The sequence below is a fragment of the Rhinoraja longicauda genome, chromosome 13, assembly GCF_053455715.1.
Source record: "Rhinoraja longicauda isolate Sanriku21f chromosome 13, sRhiLon1.1, whole genome shotgun sequence".
NCBI classification, from domain to species: domain Eukaryota; kingdom Metazoa; phylum Chordata; class Chondrichthyes; order Rajiformes; family Arhynchobatidae; genus Rhinoraja; species Rhinoraja longicauda.
This window is the reverse complement of record NC_135965.1, coordinates 3,227,418-3,249,085: the sequence shown is the minus strand read 5'-3', so window position 1 is coordinate 3,249,085 and position 21,668 is coordinate 3,227,418. Positions and strand designations below refer to the sequence as shown.

The 21,668-nt window shown below is 47.3% G+C and overlaps 1 long non-coding RNA gene across 1 annotated transcript in view; it reads right to left on the bottom strand.

Moving 5' to 3' along the window:
* LOC144599116 (uncharacterized) overlaps positions 1-21,668 on the bottom strand; it is a 64,077-nt gene that overhangs the window by 6,962 nt on the left and 35,447 nt on the right. The window contains exons 3-4 of the long non-coding RNA XR_013547957.1: positions 9,321-9,505; positions 2,908-3,092 (exon numbers count right to left, since the gene is read on the bottom strand). This is a non-coding gene — a long non-coding RNA (uncharacterized LOC144599116). The remainder of the gene's footprint in view (positions 1-2,907; positions 3,093-9,320; positions 9,506-21,668) is intronic.

The following is a 21,668-nucleotide window of genomic DNA, read 5'->3' as shown; positions in this document are numbered from 1 at the left end:
ATTTCAAAGCTCAGAGCTCCCCTTACTGCATCAAGGTCTGCACTGCACTGCCATCGTCACCCTGGCCAATTCAGTCATTCCTGCAATCAGACGTTAGCAAGTGAACACTTCTATAAATAAACTCACCATCGGATCACTGCTTTTCCTAATCTAACCGAGATTTACCACAAAATCTTTGGTGTTGTTGCTATTTAATTTGGCACATATAAATGTGGCGGCGCCTAACGGCTGCGGCTCGCTAGCAGTCTGTTCGTCTTTTTTCCTTTTTTTTTTGTTGTGTGTCGGTGTTGGGATGGTTTTTGTTTTTTTTTGGTTGTGTATGTGTGGGGGGTGGTGGTGTGGGTGGGGGTGGTGTGGGTGGGGGAAACCTTTCTCTTTTAGGTCTCTTCCTCACGGCGCGGGGTGCGGCTCGGCCGCGGGGCCTTCCATCGCCCGGTGCGGCTCGGCCGCGGGGCCTTCCATCGCCCGGTGCGGCTCGGCCGCTGGACTTAACATCGCCCGGCGCGGCGCGGCCGCTGGACTTAACAGTGCCCGGTGCGGCTCGGCCGCGGGGCCTTCCATCGCCCGGTGCGGCTCGGCCGCGGGGCCTAACATCGCTGGTGCGGCTCGGCCGCTGGACTTAACATCGCCCGGCTCGGCGCGGCCGCTGGACTTAACAGTGCCCGGTGCGGCTTGGCCGCGGGGCCTTCCATCGCCCGGTGCGGCTCGGCCGCGGGGCCTAACATCGCCCGGTGCAGCTCGGCCGCGGGACTTAGCTGCGCACGGCTCGGTCGCGGGGCCTTCCATCGCCCGGTTCGGCCGCGAGACGTCTCAGCGCCCGGTGCGACTCGGCCGCGGGGACTTCCATCCCCTTGCGGGGACTGTGCGGGTCGGTCGGGGACGAGCTGTCTGTCCGTGGGCGTGGGGAAGAGAGTGGAAGTTTTGTTGCCTCCATCACAGTGAGGGGGTGTTTGGAGTCACTGTGATGGACGTTTGTGTTGGGGTCATGTGTCTTGTGTTCTTTTTTGTGTGTGACTGCTATGTAGTTTCGTTCGGTACCTTGGTACCGAATGACAAATAAAGCTCTGTTGTTGAAATGCCACAAAAGTCCTGAAGTTCAATATTTAGAGGGAGTACAGAGAAGGTTCACCAGATTGATTCCTGGGATGGCAGGACATTCATATGAAGAAAGACTGGATAGACTCGGCTTGTACTCGCTGGAATTTAGAAGATTGAGGGGGGATCTTATAGCAACTTACAAAATTCTTAAGGGGTTGCAGGAAGATTGTTCCCGATGTTGGGGAAGTCCAGAACAAGGGGTCACAGTTTAGGGATTAGGGGGAAGTCTTTTAGGACCGAGATGAGAAAGTTTTTTTTCACACAGAGTGGTGAATCTGTGGATTTCTCTGCCACAGAAGGTAGTTGAGGCCAGTTCATTGGCTATATTTAAGAGGGAGTTAGATGTGGCCCTTGTGGCTAAAGGGATCAGGGGGTATGGAGAGAAGGCAGGTACAGGATACTGAGTTGGATGATCAGCCATGATCATATTGAATGGCGGTGCAGGCTCGAAGGGCCGAATGGCCTATTCCTGCACCTATTTTCTATGTTTCTATGTTTCTATTTTCAATCGCCCACAATTTTAAACTCTTACCTGCAAAATTCAACAGTCCTAAGTCTTTATATCAACCATAAACTTCTAATCTGGTTTTAAAATGTCACTGCTAGGTTTTGTTCCGATTTCCTATAAAATAACGTTCTGACACTGGAGAGAAGACGTTAAAATGTCTATTTTTGCTTTATTTGTAGACATATATCTTCAGCTTCCTACCCAGAATATTTCTGGTCTATTTCTTCTGCCTGGCATACACTTACACTCCCCATTGAATTATTTGATTGTTCTTCATTATAGGTGGCAAGTCAATAGAATTTTTCCCATGCCCGGTACTGTTCCCACCCCCTACAACCCCTGCTCGCACTCTTTTAAATGTCTAGAATCTCTGTTGGAATTTATTTTGAAGCAAACAATTGTGGCCCTGCAGAAACGCTTATGTTTTAAAAGGGACATATTTTAAATCTGTTCTCTGAAACAGTTTTGTGGCTATTTGAGGTAGACCTATGGACCACATTTGGAAGTGCACTTTCCCACGCTTAAGAATAGGAGGGATATACATGTAAATAATTGGAGGTTTTTCTTGCATCTTTGCTGACCGTCGCAAAGCAGCATTTGACTATCCTGACGACCATTTCCTTTCAACGTGAGTCACCACAGCAACGTCTGCTTTGATCTGTTGTTTTCACACCTTACCCTTCCATATCTCTAGACTCCCTCTCCCCTGACTCTTAGTCTGAAGAAGGGTCTCGACCCGAAACATCACCCATTCCTTCTCTCCAGAGATGCTGCATGTCCCGCTGAGTTACTCCTGATTAAATCAATTATCTTAACACTGAAAGAGTTAAACTAATTATAAAAGAAACAGGCCACAAAATGGATGCCTGCTTTTTCTTTGCACATTGTAAATTGCTTAGCTAAGCAGAAAGGGGGTGGGCTGTGTTTAACCTTGGGAAATACAGCAAGTAGTTTAATAAAAAAACTGACCTTTTGTTGGCTTTGCTAAAAAAAATAACAAGCTGAGATTGCTTTATTATTTTTTTAAAAGCTGACCTACTGATGACTTTTTAATACCTTATATGGACATGGCCCTTATTTCCTTTACTACCTTGTATGGGCATGATGTGAGTGGTGTCACATCAGTCACTGATAAGATAAAGATATAACTAAACCGTTTTGTCCTTTGTTTTGTAGAGTGGGGCACGAAGTGAGCGTTGGGTATCTGGAGATACCCAGTGCTGACCTCCCCACTCCTGCCTGGCGTAATAAATCTACCGTTTTACCACTAACGTTGTCTGTCTAGAGAAAACAAACTTTACCATTGGTGTAGTCGGCAGGATCTCGCTGGTGCCAACTTCAACGACTGAGTAAGAGGCTGCAGTTTGGACGGGGCCTCAAGGCAGGTAAATGTGCACCATCGGATCCATTGAGTCTGAGCTCCCGAACGAGTTCCTGGGAACACTGTGGTCCCTCGTCTGTGGTCGATCTGGTTCCTGCCGAGAGCCTTTTGACAGACAACATAGGTAAGACAATTATTTTGTGATATAAGGTGAGATATCACATGTATTAATGGGAGAGAGTGAAAAAAGATTGGTCAGGTCAGTTGTTATCCGTGAAAGATTTCTTAAAAAGGTTGGTCAGGTCGGATGTTATCTGTGAAATCTTTTTTTAAGTGGGACAGACTCTGGATAAGAGCGATGGGGGAACTCGGGTACAATACATGTGTTATCTGGATCCAGAAAAATGTAAAGATTACCAACAATTGTCTTCTTCATGAACAAAAAGCCTGGGAAATGATGCCTAGCCAGTAGGGAGGACGTGGAATGCGGAACTATTTTTTTTAAAAGCTGAACTGTTGATTTGGGATCGAGAGGAAAAAAGAGGCAGGGAAAAAATGGGATGTGTCACGGCAGAAGAGTTGGTTGGACAGTGCAAGGAAGAAAGAGATCGGGCTGTATGATAAAGGTGGTCAAATTAAAGGCTGGGAAATGTTACAATTAGAATGCCAGTGGCTGGATGATGGAGGAAAGAGATCAGAGAAAGGAAATGTCAGCACTGGAGAAGGTTGTTCACAATTGATTACTAAGAAACGAGCGGTTATGGAAATTATCTCGGGAGATCCCTTGTCTGGCATGGCGACCCTGTTTATAGAGGAGGACAAGGATCAGCAGGTAGGGTACAGACCAAAGATAATAGAGCAGAGCAAGATAGACCACTCGACCCTAAAAACCATAGCACGTCACGGCGCCATTTTAGTAGGCAGAAACTTGCAGAAACATATAAAAAGAAAAATAACAAAATCTGTGAATTGATAGAAGAGATATATTCTGCATTTTAATGGTATCATCCCATATACTTTCCCCCAAAAAACTGCGAGAGGCATAGCGAACGGCGGGTTTTGCTTACTAAAATGGCGGACATTACGCTCCATTGCGTACTGCACTGTAGTAGAGGCGATTTTGACGGAGTGGTTCATCTTGCTCCTCTGGTATCTTTGGTACAGACCCCCTTACCCCAGGAAATGTGCCTAATTAGGGACAAGGCTCCAGATAGAATTAAAAACCCGCAGGAATTTGTTGAATACATCAGATCAACAGTCCAGTTTTTCAAAGCCTCAGCATGTATTCTGCCTGACGAGATCCTTATTGGACCCCTCCGAAGGGGCGCGCTGGAGAAACCTAATGCCCCTCCGAACCTGGGAGGCGTTAGAAACAGCGATTCCACAAGAGACAGCCGTCTAACACACATACTTGACTGCCCTGCCAAATGCTTAAAGAGACCCATTGATGTGGGAAAGGTGTTAGATTTGCAAGCCCTTGCCAAAGGAAAATGGCCACGAAAAATTTGGGAAAGATTCACAACTACTTATCGTGCGTATGCGGGGGACAAAGTGTACAATCAGGGCGGCAAATCGCCACCATTCCACGCGATCTTGATGAATTGCCCACCTCCTCAGGTAGCGTCACCCATCATGACAAATCTGGACTGGGTGGATAATGACGAGGGCCAACAATGAAGGGCTGTATTTGCATTCTGGAACACAGGAAAGGAAGGGCAACCCTCGGTAGCACCCATGGTGAAGCATGAATATTGCATTGAAGGAGGGCTGGGGGATCCAGCCTCCCCCCGCATGCTGCCGTTGCCCCAGGGCAATCCGCAAGGGCAGTGGCCGAATTATCCCAGGGGAAATTCTGATGACCAGGGAAGAGGGAGCATGTGAGACCAAGAGGTGCAGGGAAATATTATAGATGCGGGGAATTTAGAAGTTAGAAGGATGAGAGGAGATCTTATCGAAACATATAAGATTATTAAGGGGTTGGACACGTTAGAGGCAGGAAACATGTTCCCAATGTTGGGGGAGTCCAGAACAAGGGGCCACAGTTTAAGAATAAGGAGTAGGCCATTTAGAACTGAGATGAGGAAAAACTTTTTCAGTCAGAGAGTTGTGAATCTGTGGAATTCTCTGCCTCAGAAGGCAGTGGAGGCCAATTCTCTGAATGCATTTAAGAGCGAGCTGGATAGAGCTCTTAAGGATAGCGGAGTCAGGGGGTATGGGGAGAAGGCAGGAACGGGGTACTGATTGATAATAATCAGCCATGATCACATTGAATGGCGGTGCTGGCTCAAAGGGTCGAATGGCCTCCTCCTGCACCTATTGTCTATTGTCTATTGAATGGGGACATTGGGTACGAGACTGCCCCACTTGAGGGAATGGCAGACGGGATGGGCGCAGAGGCGATCAAACTGTACAGTGCCAATAATCCCTTCCAACAATGACCCAAGCAGATACCCACAGAACACATGTTCCCTCTGGTGGCCAGACTGGGGCAGGAGCCCATGGTGTATATGAAGATAGGGGAGGCCTGTATTCCGTTTTTCATTGATACCGCCGGGGTAACCTTGTCGACTCTGGATCAGGAACCCGTGGAATATATGAGGTTCCCCTTGTCCAATGGATAATCCCAACTATCCAGTTTGTACGGCCGCCCCCGCCAGTATCCCCCGACAGAACCCCTCACGGTGAGGCATGAATCTGTCTGCCATACTTTACCCTTCTCGGTAACAACAAATCTGGGATGTAACCTGGCAGGGCGAGACTTGTTAATCGGACTGGGAGCGGGGATCAGTTGTGAATGATCAGCCATGATCACATTGAATGGCGGTGCTGGCTCGAAGGGCCGAATGGCCTCCTCCTGCACCTATTGTCTATTGTTCCGATCAAGTAATCCACCTCCAAACAGGGCCTATACACCGAATTATGATTACACACTCTCCGACTCCCCACTGGTGGGCTATCGACATCCCACCATCCCCCTTGTATCCGGATATCCCACACCCACGTGTGACTTTAGTTTATAACCCTACGGGTTGTGATGAGGCTGCAGAAGATGTCCACACACCACTACTACACACGCCTGTTATGTTTTTTGTTATGTTCAGCACGGCATAAAGATAAAGTACACTCACACGTTAGTTGCCTGAATCACACCAGCCTTTATTTACCCAGCATTCCCAGCTCAAGGAACACCCACTCATTAACATGGCACATGAATATGCATGAATACATTACACTGCTCTCCCTTTTTTTAAGTATTAAATCCAAGTACTCAGTTACAATTTTGGTGTTGTGATACTTGATTTAAAACCATATTTACAAAATTTCAAATGCTAAACATAACACGTTTATTTACACATTTTCGTTTTACTTGTAGAGTGAGTTGTCTAACTTACAAATTTAACCTAATTACTGGTTTGCGGTTCCTGCCTGATCGTTTAACAGTAACAGGCGTAACAGATGTACGTATAGACTCAACTGTTGGCTTGTTTGGCTCTATGTTAGTACGCTGACCTTGACTAGACAAGTCTGTTGCTTTATCTGTACTCACTGAATTTTGTGTATCAACCACAATAGTCTTTTCTAACTCACTTTCAGATGAATACTCAGGGATTAGGAATTCATGCTCAGTTTTTTGTTCATCTTTGGCTGGAATCATTTGATCCACATGAACACTTTTGATCTTGTCTCCAACATCCACTAAGTATCTTTTTGTTCCACACACTTCCACTATTTTCCCAACATCCCATTTGTCTCGACTGGACTTGTTGGGAGGACTGAGCACACGAACTTGCTCATCTGGCTTGAAGTTCCTCTCCTTTTTGTGGAAGTCAAAGTGGTGTTTTTGACTTAACTGTTTCTGCTCAACTCTCGAGGCCAAATTGGGTTGAACTAGACTTAGGCGTATTCTTAGCCTTCTCTTCATCAACAGTTCTGCAGGTGAATAACCCGTAGTTGTGTGAGGTGTAGTTCTGTACTTCAGCAAGAAACTAGCCAAACGATGTTTCATGCTGAGCTTTGAACTACCCTGCAAAACCTGTTTCTTGAGAGCCTCTTTGACCACTCTAACAGACCTTTCCGCCGCCCCATTGGAGGCTGGATGGTATGGAGGAACAAGTGTGTGTTTTACCCCGTTACGCTGCATGAACTCTTTGAACTGTTCTGAACGAAACTGAGGTCCGTTATCAGAAACAAGTTCTTCTGGTAAACCATGACATGCAAAAATCGATCTCAACTCGTCTATGGTACGCTCAGCAGTAGTGCTTGATCCCATATGCTTAGCCTCAATCCATTTGGACTGACTATCTACTAGTACCAGAAAATTATCATTACCCTTTTCACAAAAGTCTACATGAACTCTCTGAAACGGTCTACTTGGCCATGACCAGGGTTGCAGTGATGTTTTTGGTGGTTTACTCCGGCAGTCTTGACACACGCTACATTTGCTCACCAGTGACTCAATGTCACCGTCTATACCAGGCCAATACACAACACTTCTAGCAATTGACTTCATGCTTACTATGCCAGGATGTTCGGCATGAAGTTCGTACATAATCTTGTTTCTTAAAGACTCTGATACAACCACTCTGTAACCCCACTTTATGCATCCCTGCTCGCATGATAATTCATGGCGTCGATTATAGAAAGGCTTCAGTTCCGAGTTTGATCCACTCTCGACTTCAGTCCACCCATTCAATGTCTGCTCATAGACACTCTTCAGCACAGTGTCCTTCTCTGTTTCAGCTGCAATTTCTGTTGCAGTCACTGGAAAGTCTTGCAGTGTGTAGATTGAGTTCTCGCTTCCTACATCAGAGTTCTCATGGGGCAATCGGGACAACGCATCTGCGACTGCGTTGCATTTGGAGCTTCTGTACTCCACCTTGTAGTTATACTGGGACAACAGAATTGCCCAGCGCTGCATCCTTGATGCCGCCATGGAAGGTATAGCTGACTTGGGACCCAGTATCGTGAGTAGTGGTTTGTGATCAGTCACAAGGGTGAATGGTCTGCCAAGAAGAAACTGGTGGAATTTCTTGATTCCGAACACAATGCTGAGTGCTTCCTTTTCTATCTGTGCATAGTTGCACTCACTTGGTGATAGGGTGCGGGATGCAAAAGCAATAGGCTTTTCCTGTCCGTCATCCATTACGTGGCAAATCACTGCACCTACACCATAACTTGAAGCATCACAAGCAAGTTTCATCTCGCACGTCGTGTCGTAGTGAACAAGGAGTTTGTCACTTGTCAGGTTTTTCTTGCAGATGTCGTATGCATGTTGTTGTTTCTTTCCCCACATCCAATTCTCATCCTTTTGTAACAGATGATGTAGTGGCTTTAGCACGGTTGCTAAATCTGGAAGGAATCGTGCATAGAACTGCACCATCCCAAGGAAAGATCGTAGTTCTGACACATTGTTGGGCGTTGGAGCATTCACAATTGCTTCAATTTTCGCCTTCACAGGGCGCAGTCCGTTGGAATCTACTTTGAGTCCAAGGTAGATCACCTCTGATTGCGCAAATGCACATTTGCTCTTTCGTAGTTTGACGTTGTGGCAGTTCAGTCGTGTGAGAACTTGCTCGAGTATTTCCAGATGTTCTTCCATGCCCACTGTGAATATCAGTAGATCATCCTGGTTGCACACACAGTGTGGAATGCCTTGCAACATTTTGTCCATGACGGACTGAAAGATTTTCGGGGAAGATTTCACACCATAGGGCAGCTTTGTATATGAATACAAGCCCTTATGTGTGTTGATGGTCAAGCACTGCTGACTTTCTTTGTCAACATTGAGTTGGGCATAAGCATGAGACAAATCCAGCTTAGTGAAGACTCTTGCTCCGCTAAGTTCTGCATACAGATCCTGCGAGGTTGGCAAAGGATACTGTTCGTCGTCAACAGCTTGGTTGATTGTGACTTTGTAGTCACCGCATAGTCGAACAGTTTTGTCAGCCTTGAGCACAGCCACAACTGGCGTTGCCCAGTTGCTCTGGTCTGTCTTCACGAGTACTCCATTCCTGTGTTTAACCTTGGGAAATACAGCAAGTAGTTTAATAAAAAAACTGACCTTTTGTTGGCTTTGCTAAAAAAAATAACAAGCTGAGATTGCTTTATTATTTTTTTAAAAGCTGACCTACTGATGACTTTTTAATACCTTGTATGGGCATGGCCCTTATTTCCTTTACTACCTTGTATGGGCATGATGTGAGTGGTGTCACATCAGTCACTGATAAGATAAAGATATAACTAAACCGTTTTGTCCTTTGTTTTGTAGAGTGGGGCACGAAGTGAGCGTTGGGTATCTGGAGATACCCAGTGCTGACCTCCCCACTCCTGCCTGGCGTAATAAATCTACCGTTTTACCACTAACGTTGTCTGTCTAGAGAAAACAAACTTTACCATTGGTGTAGTCGGCAGGATCTCGCTGGTGCCAACTTCAACGACTGAGTAAGAGGCTGCAGTTTGGACGGGGCCTCAAGGCAGGTAAATGTGCACCATCGGATCCATTGAGTCTGAGCTCCCGAACGAGTTCCTGGGAACACTGTGGTCCCTCGTCTGTGGTCGATCTGGTTCCTGCCGAGAGCCTTTTGACAGACAACATAGGTAAGACAATTATTTTGTGATATAAGGTGAGATATCACATGTATTAATGGGAGAGAGTGAAAAAAGATTGGTCAGGTCAGTTGTTATCCGTGAAAGATTTCTTAAAAAGGTTGGTCAGGTCGGATGTTATCTGTGAAATCTTTTTTTAAGTGGGACAGACTCTGGATAAGAGCGATGGGGGAACTCGGGTACAATACATGTGTTATCTGGATCCAGAAAAATGTAAAGATTACCAACAATTGTCTTCTTCATGAACAAAAAGCCTGGGAAATGATGCCTAGCCAGTAGGGAGGACGTGGAATGCGGAACTATTTTTTTAAAAAGCTGAACTGTTGATTTGGGATCGAGAGGAAAAAAGAGGCAGGGAAAAAATGGGATGTGTCACGGCAGAAGAGTTGGTTGGACAGTGCAAGGAAGAAAGAGATCGGGCTGTATGATAAAGGTGGTCAAATTAAAGGCTGGGAAATGTTACAATTAGAATGCCAGTGGCTGGATGATGGAGGAAAGAGATCAGAGAAAGGAAATGTCAGCGCTGGAGAAGGTTGTTCACAATTGATTACTAAGAAACGAGCGGTTATGGAAATTATCTCGGGAGATCCCTTGTCTGGCATGGCGACCCTGTTTATAGAGGAGGACAAGGATCAGCAGGTAGGGTACAGACCAAAGATAATAGAGCAGAGCAAGATAGACCACTCGACCCTAAAAACCATAGCACGTCACGGCGCCATTTTAGTAGGCAGAAACTTGCAGAAACATATAAAAAGAAAAATAACAAAATCTGTGAATTGATAGAAGAGATATATTCTGCATTTTAATGGTATCATCCCATATACTTTCCCCCAAAAAACTGCGAGAGGCATAGCGAACGGCGGGTTTTGCTTACTAAAATGGCGGACATTACGCTCCATTGCGTACTGCACTGTAGTAGAGGCGATTTTGACGGAGTGGTTCATCTTGCTCCTCTGGTATCTTTGGTACAGACCCCCTTACCCCAGGAAATGTGCCTAATTAGGGACAAGGCTCCAGATAGAATTAAAAACCCGCAGGAATTTGTTGATTACATCAGATCAACAGTCCAGTTTTTCAAAGCCTCAGCATGTATTCTGCCTGACGAGATCCTTATTGGACCCCTCCGAAGGGGCGCGCTGGAGAAACCTAACGCCCCTCCGAACCTGGGAGGCGTTAGAAACAGCGATTCCACAAGAGACAGCCGTCTAACACACATACTTGACTGCCCTGCCAAATGCTTAAAGAGACCCATTGATGTGGGAAAGGTGTTAGATTTGCAAGCCCTTGCCAAAGGAAAATGGCCACGAAAAATTTGGGAAAGATTCACAACTACTTATCGTGCGTATGCGGGGGACAAAGTGTACAATCAGGGCGGCAAATCGCCACCATTCCACGCGATCTTGATGAATTGCCCACCTCCTCAGGTAGCGTCACCCATCATGACAAATCTGGACTGGGTGGATAATGACGAGGGCCAACAATGAAGGGCTGTATTTGCATTCTGGAACACAGGAAAGGAAGGGCAACCCTCGGTAGCACCCATGGTGAAGCATGAATATTGCATTGAAGGAGGGCTGGGGGATCCAGCCTCCCCCCGCATGCTGCCGTTGCCCCAGGGCAATCCGCAAGGGCAGTGGCCGAATTATCCCAGGGGAAATTCTGATGACCAGGGAAGAGGGAGCATGTGAGACCAAGAGGTGCAGGGAAATATTATAGATGCGGGGAATTTAGAAGTTAGAAGGATGAGAGGAGATCTTATCGAAACATGTAAGATTATTAAGGGGTTGGACACGTTAGAGGCAGGAAACATGTTCCCAATGTTGGGGGAGTCCAGAACAAGGGGCCACAGTTTAAGAATAAGGAGTAGGCCATTTAGAACTGAGATGAGGAAAAACTTTTTCAGTCAGAGAGTTGTGAATCTGTGGAATTCTCTGCCTCAGAAGGCAGTGGAGGCCAATTCTCTGAATGCATTTAAGAGCGAGCTGGATAGAGCTCTTAAGGATAGCGGAGTCAGGGGGTATGGGGAGAAGGCAGGAACGGGGTACTGATTGATAATAATCAGCCATGATCACATTGAATGGCGGTGCTGGCTCAAAGGGTCGAATGGCCTCCTCCTGCACCTATTGTCTATTGTCTATTGAATAGGGACATTGGGTACGAGACTGCCCCACTTGAGGGAATGGCAGACGGGATGGGCGCAGAGGCGATCAAACTGTACAGTGCCAATAATCCCTTCCAACAATGACCCAAGCAGATACCCACAGAACACATGTTCCCTCTGGTGGCCAGACTGGGGCAGGAGCCCATGGTGTATATGAAGATAGGGGAGGCCTGTATTCCGTTTTTCATTGATACCGCCGGGGCAACCTTGTCGACTCTGGATCAGGAACCCGTGGAATATATGAGGTTCCCCTTGTCCAATGGATAATCCCAACTATCCAGTTTGTACGGCCGCCCCCGCCAGTATCCCCCGACAGAACCCCTCACGGTGAGGCATGAATCTGTCTGCCATACTTTACCCTTCTCGGTAACAACAAATCTGGGATGTAACCTGGCAGGGCGAGACTTGTTAATCGGACTGGGAGCGGGGATCAGTTGTGAATGATCAGCCATGATCACATTGAATGGCGGTGCTGGCTCGAAGGGCCGAATGGCCTCCTCCTGCACCTATTGTCTATTGTTCCGATCAAGTAATCCACCTCCAAACTGGGCCTATACACCGAATTATGATTACACACTCTCCGACTCCCCACTGGTGGGCTATCGACATCCCACCATCCCCCTTATATCCGGATATCCCACACCCACGTGTGACTTTAGTTTATAACCCTACGGGTTGTGATGAGGCTGCAGAAGATGTCCACACACCACTACTACACACGCCTGTTATGTTTTTTGTTATGTTCAGCACGGCATAAAGATAAAGTACACTCGCACGTTAGTTGCCTGAATCACACCAGCCTTTATTTACCCAGCATTCCCAGCTCAATTAACATGGCACATGAATATGCATGAATACATTACACTGCTCTCCCTTCTTTTAAGTATTAAATCCAAGTACTCAGTTACAATTTTGGTGTTGTGATACTTGATTTAAATCAATACTTTTAACCATATTTACAAAATTTCAAATGCTAAACATAACACGTTTATTTACACATTTTCGTTTTACTTGTAGAGTGAGTTGTCTAACTTACAAATTTAACCTAATTACTGGTTTGCGGTTCCTGCCTGATCGTTTAACAGTAACAGGCGTAACAGATGTACGTGTAGACTCAACTGTTAGCTTGTTTGGCTCTATGTTAGTACACTGACCTTGACTAGAGAAGTCTGTTTCTTTATCTGTACTCACTGGATTTTGTGTATCAACCACAATAGTCTTTTCTAACTCACTTTCAGATGAATACTCAGGGATTAGGAATTCATGCTCAGTTTTTTGTTCATCTTTGGCTGCAATCATTTGATCCACATGAACACTTTTGATCTTGTCTCCAACATCCACTAAGTATCTTTTTGTTCCACACACTTCCACTATTTTCCCAACATCCCATTTGTCTCGACTGGACTTGTTGGGAGGACTGAGAACACAAACTTGCTCATCTGGCTTGAAGTTCCTCTCCTTTTTGTGGAAGTCAAAGTGGTGTTTTTGACTTAACTGTTTCTGCTCAACTCTCGAGGCCAAATTGGGTTGAACTAGACTTAGGCGTATTCTTAGCCTTCTCTTCATCAACAGTTCTGCAGGTGAATAACCCGTAGTTGTGTGTGGTGTAGTTCTGTACTTCAGCAAGAAACTAGCCAAACGATGTTTCATGCTGAGCTTTGAACTACCCTGCAAAACCTGTTTCTTGAGAGCCTCTTTGACCACTCTAACAGACCTTTCCGCCGCCCCATTGGAGGCTGGATGGTATGGAGGAACAAGTGTGTGTTTTACCCCGTTACGCTGCATGAACTCTTTGAACTGTTCTGAACGAAACTGAGGTCCGTTATCAGAAACAAGTTCTTCTGGTAAACCATGACATGCAAAAATCGATCTCAACTCGTCTATGGTACGCTCAGCAGTAGTGCTTGATCCCATATGCTTAGCCTCAATCCATTTGGACTGACTATCTACTAGTACCAGAAAATTATCATTACCCTTTTCACAAAAGTCTACATGAACTCTCTGAAACGGTCTACTTGGCCATGACCAGGGTTGCAGTGATGTTTTTGGTGGTTTACTCCGGCAGTCTTGACACACGCTACATTTGCTCACCAGTGACTCAATGTCACCGTCTATACCAGGCCAATACACAACACTTCTAGCAATTGACTTCATGCTTACTATGCCAGGATGTTCGGCATGAAGTTCGTACATAATCTTGTTTCTTAAAGACTCTGATACAACCACTCTGTAACCCCACTTTATGCATCCCTGCTCGCATGATAATTCATGGCGTCGATTATAGAAAGGCTTCAGTTCCGAGTTTGATCCACTCTCGACTTCAGTCCACCCATTCAATGTCTGCTCATAGACACTCTTCAGCACAGTGTCCTTCTCTGTTTCAGCTGCAATTTCTGTTGCAGTCACTGGAAAGTCTTGCAGTGTGTAGATTGAGTTCTCGCTTCCTACATCAGAGTTCTCATGGGGCAATCGGGACAACGCATCTGCGACTGCGTTGCATTTGGAGCTTCTGTACTCCACCTTGTAGTCATACTGGGACAACAGAATTGCCCAGCGCTGCATCCTTGATGCCGCCATGGAAGGTATAGCTGACTTGGGACCCAGTATCGTGAGTAGTGGTTTGTGATCAGTCACAAGGGTGAATGGTCTGCCAAGAAGAAACTGGTGGAATTTCTTGATTCCGAACACAATGCTGAGTGCTTCCTTTTCTATCTGTGCATAGTGGCACTCACTTGGTGATAGGGTGCGGGATGCAAAAGCAATAGGCTTTTCCTGTCCGTCATCCATTACGTGGCAAATCACTGCACCTACACCATAACTTGAAGCATCACAAGCAAGTTTCATCTCGCACGTCGTGTCGTAGTGAACAAGGAGTTTGTCACTTGTCAGGTTTTTCTTGCAGATGTCGTATGCATGTTGTTGTTTCTTTCCCCACACCCAATTCTCATCCTTTTGTAACAGATGATGTAGTGGCTTTAGCACGGTTGCTAAATCTGGAAGGAATCGTGCATAGAACTGCACCATCCCAAGGAAAGATCGTAGCTCTGACACATTGTTGGGCGTTGGAGCATTCACAATTGCTTCAATTTTCGCCTTCACAGGGCGCAGTCCGTTGGAATCTACTTTGAGTCCAAGGTAGATCACCTCTGATTGCGCAAATGCACATTTGCTCTTTCGTAGTTTGACGTTGTGGCAGTTCAGTCGTGTGAGAACTTGCTCGAGTATTTCCAGATGTTCTTCCATGCCCACTGTGAATATCAGTAGATCATCCTGGTTGCACACAGTGTGGAATGCCTTGCAACATTTTGTCCATGACGGACTGAAAGATTTTCGGGGAAGATTTCACACCATAGGGCAGCTTTGTATATGAATACAAGCCCTTATGTGTGTTGATGGTCAAGCACTGCTGACTTTCTTTGTCAACATTGAGTTGGGCATAAGCATGAGACAAATCCAGCTTAGTGAAGACTCTTGCTCCGCTAAGTTCTGCATACAGATCCTGCGAGGTTGGCAAAGGATACTGTTCGTCGTCAACAGCTTGGTTGATTGTGACTTTGTAGTCACCGCATAGTCGAACAGTTTTGTCAGCCTTGAGCACAGCCACAACTGGCGTTGCCCAGTTGCTCTGGTCTGTCTTCACGAGTACTCCATTCCGCTCCAACCTGTTGAGTTCTTCCTCCACTTGTTGCTTTAGCGCATATGGTACCGGTCTTGGTCGACAATACACAGGTCTCACATCTTGCTTCAGTCGAATATGTGCAGAGTATCCTGTTATTCCTGTGTAACTGTCAGCAAATATTTCAGCGTGTTTGCTTACGACATTTTCTAGACGTGATTTGGACACATCGATGCTGAAAATGTTCTTCCAGTCTAATTTTATTTTACTCAGCCAATCCTTTCCAAGGAGGGTCGGTTTATTTCTGTAGCTGGCCACTATGATGGGCAGTGTTACTGACTGTCCATTACACTGAACTTTACAATTCATTTGTCTGCACGTCTCCAAGGCTTCGCCGGAGTAGGTTCTCAACTTGACCTTACTCTCGGACAATGGTGTCTGTGAGAACTTTGTTTCATAAAGGTCTTTGCTCATGACCGAACAGTCTGCTGCCGTGTCAATGCACATATCAATTAACTGTTCATTAACCAATAGTTTAATTCGAAAGTCCTTGTCTTGGCTGGTTGTAGGCTTATTGACATCAGTTGCATGAATGATGTACAACCCAAGTTCATTGTCATCCGGGTTCATCTCTAAGTTGTGAACTCTTTTCTGGTGTTGTCGTGTGTTTCCCACTGTAAGCTTGGCCCGACATGCTGAGGCGATGTGGCCTTTCTTCTGGCAGTTATAGCACTTAGCTGTTTTGAACTGACGGGATTGGGATGGGTGATTACCGTTGCAACGATAACAACTGGCTGCACTCGGCTCCCCGCCATACTTCGGTTTCAGTTTGGCCCCTTTTGGATTGGCCATAGGCGCTGCTTTGTGTGTGTACACGGCCACTGCAGTATGTGGTGAACGAAACTCGCGAGCATTCTTTGATGCCATCTCCATTGTAGTAGCAATCTTGCATGCTATCTCAAATGTAAGATCAGGAGTGCTCATGAGTCTGGACTGAATTCGTTCGTCCACTAGACCACAAACAAATCTGTCGCGTAGTGCGCGTTCAAGAAAGGTTCCAAAGTTACAGTGCAATGTTAAGTTTTTCAAGGCAACAATGTACTCACTGATTGTCTCGTTTTGCTTCTGCTTTCTTGTGCCGAATTTGTAGCTTCTGCAATTTCCAGAGGCTTTGGGTTGAAGTGCTCCTCCAAATTCTTCATAATGTCACTGAAAGGCACATCTTTTGCCTTTATGGGTGCAAGGATATTCACAAGTGTGCCGTACACTTCAGGTCCGATCTCCGTGAGCAGAATCGCTTTCATGCGTTCACGAACGGCCTTGTTTGTTGCAGCCACTACCTCTCCTTCACCACTAATCTCCGTGATGTTGTTTGCCATGAAGAACATGTTTGCTCTCTCCATATAGGAGCTGAACGGCTCTCTACTTTTGTCAAAGATGCCCAGGCTTCCGATGTAGCCCGTGGACGCCGCCATTTTGTCCCTCTCTCTTTTTTTTTTTAAACAAAGGAATGAGGAATGTTTTTTTTTCTTTGCACAAGCTCAGATTTCCTGCCTGTTCTGGTGTAGCAAAGCACCTAAAACTTAGCAGTACAAAAGCTATGCAAAACAAACTCAGTCTCCTCCACAATCCCGTCCTCGTCGCCAATTTTGTTATGTTCAGCACGGCATAAAGATAAAGTACACTCGCACGTTAGTTGCCTGAATCACACCAGCCATTATTTACCCAGCATTCCCAGCTCAAGGAACACCCACTCACTAACATGGCACATGAATATGCATGAATACATTACAACGTCCACAGAGCTGACACAGGTAGGGCAGGTCGCAGGGCCACAGGGCCACAGGGCCACAGGGGGCAGCGTTAGTGGCAGAGATACAAGATGGACTATGGAGACAGAGAGGACTAGTGTCACTACCTCCGTGGTCATGGGGCACTCAGCCAAGGAGCTGGGGTACGTAGTATACATACTGCGGCAGCAGGCAGGAAGAGATTGCCATAACACCCATCATTCTTCGCAATGTACAGTTGAATACTGGCCATGCCAACAAACCCAGCAGGGACACATCCAACGGTATCACCCGACAACCGCTACTGACATAACGGATCCTATGTGGTCGGCATCGCCTCACGAGGTAGGACTGACCACTGTGCACCGATTCAGGTGACCGTAAAGCCCAACGTCTGCCTACCAGCTCAATACCCACTAAAACCAGAGGCCGTGGAGGGAATACGGCAGCTGCTGAGCTCCCTGCAGCACCAGGGCACTTTAGTCCCATGCCCATCACAGTGCAATACCCCGATATTCCCAGTCCCAAAACCAGGATGCACAGAATGGCGCCTGGTCCAGGATCTCCGTGCTATCAATGAGATTGTCATGCCCAATCACGCGCTGGTGCCAAACCCGGCAACAATCTTGAGCCAGATACCTGCAGACGCCACCATCTTTACGATAGTGGACTTGCTGCATGCTTTCTTTGCAATACCATTGCATGAGGACAGCCAATATCTTTGTGCATTTACCTATGAGGGGAACAGTACACCTGGACCGGCCTACAACAGGGCACTACCGCAGGGCCTACCTCGGGGCCTACCTCAGGGCCTACCGCAGGACCTACCTCAGGGCCTACCGCAAGGCCTACAACAGGGCCTACAACAGGGCACTACCGCAGGGCCTACCGCAGGGCCTACCGTAAGGCCTACCACAGGGCCTACAACAGAGCACTACCGCAGGGCCTACCACAGGGCCTACCACAGGGCCTACTCGCCCACGACATTCTCCCAAGTGTTGGGACAACTATTAAAAACCTTAACCTTGGGCTATGGATCAGCAGTAATACAGTATGTTGATGTTTGCTTGCAAGTAAAGGACCAGCAGAGAAGGCTGCAGACACAGATGAACTATTAAAAGCATTATTTCACAAAATGCTGGAGTAACTGGTGAGACCGCACCTGGAGTACTGTGTGCAGTTTTGGTCTCCAAATTTGAGGAAGGATATTCTTGCTATGGAGGGCGTGCAGCGTAGGTTCACTAGATTAATTCCCGGAATGGCGGGACTGTCGTATGTTGAAAGGCTGGAGCGATTGGGCTTGTATACACTGGAATTTAGAAGGATGAGGGGGGATCTTATTGAAACATATAAGACAATTAGGGGATTGGACACATTAGAGGCAGATAACATGTTCCCAATGTTGGGGGAGTCCAGAACAAGGGGCCACAGTTTGAGAATAAGGGGTAGGCCATTTAGAACGGAGATGAGGAAGAACTTTTTCAGTCAGAGGGTGGTGAAGGTGTGGAATTCTCTGCCTCAGAAGGCAGTGGAGGCCAGTTCGTTGGATGCTTTCAAGAGAGAGCTGGATAGAGCTCTTAAGGATAGCGGAGTGAGGGGGTATGGGGAGAAGGCAGGAACGGGGTACTGATTGATAGTGATCAGCCATGATCGCATTGAATGGCGGTGCTGGCTCGAAGGGCTGAATGGCCTACTCCTGCACCTATTGATAAAAAAAAAAATTTAAAAAAAAACTCAGCAGGTCAGGCAGCATCTCAGGAGAGAAGGAATGGGTGACGTTTCAGGTCGAGACCCTTCTTCAGACTGATGTCAGGGGGGCGGGACAAAGGAAGGATTATAGGTGGAGACAGGAAGATAGAGGGAGAACTGGGAAGGGGGAGGGGAAGAGAGGGACAGAGGAACTATCTAAAGTTGGAGAAGTCAATGTTCATACCACTGGGCTGCAAGCTGCCCAGGCGAAATATAAGGTGCTGTTCCTCCAATTTCCGGTGGGCCTCACTATGGCACTGGAGGAGGCCCATGACAGAAAGGTCAGACTGGGAATGGGAGGGGGAGTTGAAGTGCTCAGCTACCGGGAGATCAGGTTGGTTAAGGCGGACTGAGCGAAGGTGTTGAGTGAAGTGATCGCCGAGCCTGCGTTTGGTTTCGCCGATGTAAAGATATTAAAAGCATTACATGGACGGGGCTATGCAATACCCAAGCAGAGATCACCCAGGGACAAGCCCAGGTAATGTTTCTGGGGATCATTCTCAGCACAACAGAACATGCTTTGACCCCCACCCGTGTGAACCCCATCATCACCCCCACCGCTCCAGTAAATCCAAAACAGATGAGAGGCTTTTTAAGGTTTGTTAACTTCTGGAGGCAATGGATTCCGGACTTGGCCGTATACACCAAGCAACTCTCCCCCGCAAATGCATCCCGACAGTTTGCCCTAACCCCCGTGCAAGAAGATGCATTCGCCAAACCGAAGGCTGCCCTCCTGGTATCGGCCGCCCACTGTATGACCGGCCTTTCCAGCTGTATGGCACTATTATCCAAGATTGTGCTTCGGCCATGCTTACCCAATATCATGGTAATGTGCAGCACCCGGTGGCTTACTTCTCGGCCCGCCTAGACACTGTTGCCCAGGGCTACCCTCCATGCACACAGATTCCACCAGGACCACATGCGGCTTCCAACATTACCCTGCACCAGCAGGTGGCAGTATACACCACTCATTGTGATGCAGCCCTGCTTAACACAGGACACACTAAACATTTGACTCAAACATTTGAGGCCACGATGAAGTTACCCTCCTGAGCAACCCATTCCATACCTTCCATCATTGCACCACCATTAATCCTTCAGCATTTCTTACAGTGTTATAAATATTGTTTAGCAATTGTTGATTTATTTAGTAGATTCACGCCGTTCAGGAAAGGATACAAGGCCGTTTCTCTCCCTCCTTAAGAAAATCCGACCATGCTGCCATTTTCCTGCTGCCGGAGTATAAACAACGGATAGTACGGGAAGCGACAGTGACGAGAGACGTAAAGCGGTGGTCTGACCATTCAGAGGCCATGCTGCAGGATGATGTCGACTGGAACATGTTCCAAGCAAGTTCCAGAGACGTAAATGAGTTTGCGGAAGCGGCTACGGACTTCATTGCCACAATAGCCGATACCATCATCCCCACGGTAAGGGTCGGTATCTTTCCTAACCAAAAACCCTGGGTGGACAGGTCTATTCGCGTGGCCTTGAATGCTCGCACCGCTGCTTACTACTCTGGCCTGGCATCCGGCAACATGGACGACTACAAGGGAGAGTCCTACAGACTGCGAAAGGCAGTGAAGGATGCAAAAAGGAGGTACCGGGACAAGATGGAGTCACAGATGGAGCAGCAGGACACCAGATGCCTTTGGCAGGGACTACGGACAATAACTAGCTACAGGTCCAGCACCCCCTCAACCGGAAGTGCCGGCTCCTCCTTAGCTGATGACCTGAACTCTTTTTATGCACGGTTTCAGACGGGTAACACCCCCAGCTCGCCGTCTAAAAACAGCACCGACGGGGCGCTGGCTAGCGAGGCTGGAGGGGGATCCACCGCCGGGGGGATGTGCACACACTCTCGGTGTCCGAGCATGAGGTGAGGTGGGCTCTGACGCGTGTGAACACGAGGAAAGCTGGAGGCCCAGATGGTATATCTGGGCGAGTGCTAAAGTCTTGTGCTACTCAGCTTGCTCCAGTGCTCACCACAATATTCAACCTCTCCTTGGCCAAGTCCATGGTCCCTGCATGCTTCAAAAGATCCATCATTGTACCGGTGCCAAAGAATGCCTCTCCAGCGTGTATAAATGACTACCGACCGGTGGCCCTCACCTCGGTTGTCATGAAATGCTTTGAGAGGCTAATCAAGAAGCACATCTGTGCCCTCCTTCCTCGCAACATGGACCCACTGCAGTTCGCATACCGTCCGAACAGATCTACGGATGATGCGGTCTCCCAGGTTCTGCACACACCGCTCTCTCTCATCTGGACAGCCAGGGGGGCTATGTGAGGATGCTGTTCATTGACTTTAGTTCAGCATTCAACACAATAGTCCCCAGCAGACTGGTTGAGAAGCTGCTGGAACTGGGGCTTAGCACCCCTCTGTGTGCCTGGGTCCTGGACTTTCTCACCGCCAGGCCCCAAGTGGTCAGGATGGGGGAACACACATCTAGCTCCCTCACCCTGAACATAGGATCCCCCAGGGTTGCGTCCTTAGCCCCCTACTGTACTCACTTGACTGTGGGGCCAGGTTCAGCTCAAACTCCATCATCAAGTTTGCTGATGACACTGTGGTGGTGGGCCGGATCTCCAACAACGATGAGAAGACCTACCGGGAGGAGGTGGCTGATCTGGCACTCTGGTGTCAGGACAATAGCCTCCTCTTGAATGTCACTAAAACTAAGGAGCTGATTGTGGAGTTTAGAAGGGCTCAACATCCAAGGACGTACACGCCACTGGAGATAAATGGGTCTACTGTGGATAGTGTGAGCAGTTAGAAATACTTGGGAGTCCGCATCACAGAGGATCTGACATGGACA